A 5244-nucleotide genomic window follows, 5' to 3' on the forward strand; every position below is an offset into this window, starting at 1 on the left:
TATAAACCAAAGTCATGAAGAATACTAATGGAAGTAACTCGTCGGTATTCGTAACAATGTCAAAGCTGCCAATGGACATTCTAATGAATACTCTATTGTTAATGGTTACATAAAACATTGCAAAAATTCAAACACCAGGAAAATATTGACGAAATTTAATCGTAAATATAGATGGATATTTTGTTCAAGATGGCTAGATTTAACACCAAAGGATTAGAATCGTCAAGAAATTACTAATGAAATATGTTCCGTTAGGGATAGTTACATTAAACGTTAAAGAGATATGAACGGATATTTCGTCAAGGATAGCTAAATAAAACATTAAAGGAATATAAGCATCAAGAATATTCAAATGGAAATGCTGACAGATATTTCGTTATTGATGGGTACATTGAACGTCAGCGGTTTACCGACAAAATGTTGGTAAATATTGATGAATTATCCATTGAGGATGGTTAAATAAAATGTTAAGGGACTACTGACAAAAATTTTATCGACAATTTCTTCGTGAATTGCATCAATAAGTTATATTATTCAAATGACGCAAGCTCCTCCCTTTATTTTCCTTTTTTACTTTTTGTTTTCTCTCCCCAACTACCCCAAGCCACCTAACCCACCATCTTGCGCCCTTTGCATTTAATTAAGAGTTGGTTGGACGTCACCCATTGCTAACTCAGCCCCTCCGTCGTTGAACCATCCTCCTTACTGCCAATTACACCCATTTGAACCCAAACCCACCATAGATCTAGCAATATTTTTTCAACAGCTAGTAACCATCAATCTTTAATTGAAACTAGAAAAGATGAAACATACAAGAAATTAGTATGTCACGCAACCTCAAAACATAAATAATTAACACAAAATATCAAGGAATAGATCACAAAATCTTAAGAAGCGTGTAAGGAAAAGGGAGAAATCCCCAGAAACAATAAAAATGGATGGTAAGGGAAAGAAACTCAAATTCCCACTTCATATCAAAAACATGATGAAGAGGAAAGATGTGCAAGATCGTTCCCTACCACCCATTTCTACTGACCTCTGGAAGCCAACTCTCCCATTTCAACTAAGCTAATCTAAAGAGCTTGTGCATGCCAATGTGAGGAATAGGTAGTTTATATAGAGAGCATTAGGGTAAAATATTTTGGTTTTCACAAATTTTCCCTCTCTCACATTCAAAATTTGAAAATTATTGTGTGGGTCTCACTATAATGTTTGCCGACACAATATTTATTGTCCATTATGAGTATTAAATGAGAAATTATGTATAATTAAATTCATACGTAACGGATTTGATTAATAAAAAATATTGTCTTAAGTGTAATATAAAAGTACTCAAACCAATATATTTCATATTCAAGTTTCATCTCGCTTGGATTTTTTTTTCAATTTTAAGTTACATCTTCTTCAATTATATGGTAATTATATATCCTACTAGTTGGTTAGCTTGTTTAGTTGGTTATTCATTAGATTTTTCTTCTAAATTTACTATTCCTCACATATACTTAATTAAAGTTAAAAATTTTAACATTACTTTTATTCAAAAAATTTAATAAGCTATATAGTTCAAGTTCATGGGGCTTTTGGTATAAGGAACTCAGTAACATATTTTTTAATGTGACTAGTAAAATTACATTATAGTAATTGGTAGCAAAAAAAGCCAATGTGATATAACATTACATTGGTATCACATAACAGTTAGAAGAAGGAATCACATTTACGGTGAAAATCTATGTAATGTTGCTTGCCCACAACTTGGGAAAGTAACAAAATTTGATTTTTTTTCCATTCATTTCCATTTTCCTTCAACAAAGAAGCCCAAATCCTAACTTCCCCTATTTCTGCTCTAACCCCTTTATTTCGCCACTGGTCTTTCCATTTTTTCATTGATCTATTTCTTCTTCTTTCTCTCCATCTTGCCATTCCTTGCAATCTGATTAGGGTTTGTTTTTTGGTTTTGGGTTTCTGATTGTTGAAATTTGACCTTATTTACTTTTATTTATCTTTTGTTGTAGGATAACTAGTCCTTGGTAGGGACCTTCCCAACTTCATACTTGAGACTCCCACTAGGATTTAGGGTTAAGTCATTAGGTGTGTAAAAGTCAATTGTTGAAAGATTCGAGAAGCGTTTTGGTTGTTGGAAAGGAAAATTTTTTATCACTTAGTGGAAGGATATTGCTTCATAAGTCGGTCTTGTTGAGTCTTTTGATTTTTTCATGTCCCTCTTTCCAAGCCTGCTAGGAGTGAAAGAAGCCCTTAACAAAATCCAATGTAGGTTCTTTTGGGGTGAGGTGACAAATGAATGAAAAATTCATTTAGTGGATAGGAACACTATTCGTAATTATAGAGATAATGGAAGGTTGGAAGTAATTGATTTGCATTTCAAAAATAGGGCCTTTTTGAAAAATATTTTGGTTTTCATAAATTTTCCTTCTCTCACATTCAAAATTTAAAACTTGTTGTGTGAGTCCCACTAGAATGTTTGGCGACACAACATTTAATGCCCATTAGGAGTATTAAATAAGAAATTATATATAATTAAATTCATATGGAATGGATTTGATTAATAAAAATGTTGCCTTACGAGTAAGATAGAAGTACTCAAGCACTACAATAAAGTAAACTTTTACCGACGGAAAGGAATTCGTCAGTAAAATTCTATCGACAGATATTGATGGAGAGCCGATGAAATACTGATGGATGTCATCCAAGTTGCATTTCAACAGAACACTAGCAAAATTTACCGACAAATACATTTCCATCAGTATTCGGTTGGTAATTATTTGACATGCAATATAAACAAAAGGCATGAAGAATACTGACGAAAGTAATTTGTCGGTATTTGTAACACTGTCAAAGCTGCTGATGGACATTCTAATGGATACTCTGTCAGTAATGCCTACATAAAATGTAAGGAAAATATTGATGAAATTAAATCCGTAAATACTAATGAATATTCTGTTAAAGATGGCTAGATTTAATGTTAGGGGATTAGAATCGTTAGAAATTACAAACAAAATATGTTCGGTCAGGGATAGTTACATAAAACGTCAATGAGATACCGATGAAATTTAACATGTAGATACTAGTGGATATTTTGTCAGGGATAGCTAAATAAAATGGTAAGGGAATACAAACATCAGGAATATTCCAATGAAAATATTGATGAATATTCTATTGTTGATGGGTACATTGAACATTAACATTTACCATTGGAATGTTCGTAAATATTGACGAATTATCCATCAAGGATGGTTAAGTAAAATGTTAGCATACTATCAATGAAAATTTCATCGAGAATTACGTTGCTAAGTTATGTTATTTAAATGACGTAAGCTCCTTCCCCCTCATTTATTTTTTTACTTTCTCTCTCTTCTCTCCCCAACTACCTCGAGCCTCCCAATCCACCCTTCTATGCCCTTCACCATTGATTAAACATTGGTCGGATGTCACCCGCTACTGACCTAGCCCTTCTATTGTTCAACCTACCTTCCCCATTGCTAATTCCACCCATTTGATCCCAAACCCACTGTAGATTTGTAATCTCGCCATCAATTTAAGGTTGGTCGGAAGTCACCCACTACTAACCCAACCACTTTGCTATTGAACCCACCTTCCCCACCATCGATTCCACTTGTTTGAACTTAGACCCACTGTAGATTTCTAAACTTGCTGCCAAGAGCGTAGACCACCACCGACATAAGTATTTTTCCTTACACTTTGCTTCATTTTTTTATGTTATTGTGGTTGGTTTTAGTAGCTTGAGTGCTCGGTTGTATTGTTTGCTCAGTTGGTATTGTTTGCTCAGTTGGTATTGTTTGCTTAGCTATTACTGTGTGTTGAATGTTATTGTGTGCTTAGTGTAGCTCGTATTACTTTCAAGGGAACATCTTCCTTGAACTAGTTTTGGCAGTATATATATATAATTTGATATATGTTTACTTTATAAATTAGGTAAGAATGTGAACTTTGATTTTATTGAGAAAAAAAATACACATACTTCATTTGAAAATGAAAATGAATTGGCTTGTCAATTCATAATCTGAATCTTAGAATACTATGTAATCTTGTACTATTAGTTTAGATGTTTAGCAAAAACAAAACTTCATTTAGTACATAGGAATATATCACCCTACTTAAGTATTAATCTTAGAACATGACTGTTAAAATGTCATTACGATATAAATGGTGATTATCCAATTTCGAGAATATGCAAATTTAAGACCTTGATTTAAATAATCTAACTTTTTTGCTTAAAATTGTCTACCTGTTTTCTTTTTAATCATACCTAACTAGTTAATTAACACTTGCTCATTGTGCATAAAGGATTAGGTAGAGATTTAAAGAGTTTTAAAAATGGCTCATGCATTATTAACATCAAAAGTGTAATTTTAGAATCCATCCCCATTCCCATCATAAAGTTTAAAATTAGATTATTATGCTTTCAATGATTCTTCCATGCATTATTTTAGATCAATAGATACCCACATCAAAGTATAAAGTCTAAAAGCGCTGACTCATTCACTTTAAAGTATTATTATTCTTGCACACTTTTTGAATCTGGCGTATATATATTGTATTCTTGCAAACATGAACAATATATATCATTAACAAATTGTAGTACCTTGCACACATGAAAATGGCAAACTCAAGGAGTGAAATTGCTTTCACTAGATATTTATTGAGAGAAACTAGTACCAAAAAACACATGAATTAGTTAGAAATAAAAAAAGCATTCAAGTTAATTGGAAAAATAAAGCATAAAACAAGTAATGAATATAAACTTACATTATTGAGACAGTAAACACAATATCTAAAAACATCAATTTCTTCCTAAAACTCCATACTCCAAACCATGCTTCCTCCTTCCAAGTTTATTAGATAAATATAATGACATATTCTGGTTAACATTGCTTCCTAGTTTGCTTGACTATGTCATTACATTTATCTGATAAACTTGGAAGGAAGAGGCATGGTTTGGAGTATGGAGCCTTCGAAGTCAAGAATCATTTGGAAATATTGCTCTTGTCACGACCCGGAACTCCCATCGAGCCCGTGACAACCGTTGCGAAGCCTCGACAGACATTCTTCCCCCGAATGCCCTTCGAGACCTCGTAAGGCTTTTGTATCAGTTTTTCCATTCCTCTATTTTTTTTTCTTTTTTTTTTGAATAATAAAATAAAATAAAAATATTAATTAAAATAATCTATTTTAATGTAAAACAATATATATATATATATATTTGAA

The sequence above is a fragment of the Theobroma cacao genome, chromosome 3, assembly GCF_000208745.1.
Source record: "Theobroma cacao cultivar B97-61/B2 chromosome 3, Criollo_cocoa_genome_V2, whole genome shotgun sequence".
In the NCBI taxonomy this organism is placed as follows: domain Eukaryota; kingdom Viridiplantae; phylum Streptophyta; class Magnoliopsida; order Malvales; family Malvaceae; genus Theobroma; species Theobroma cacao.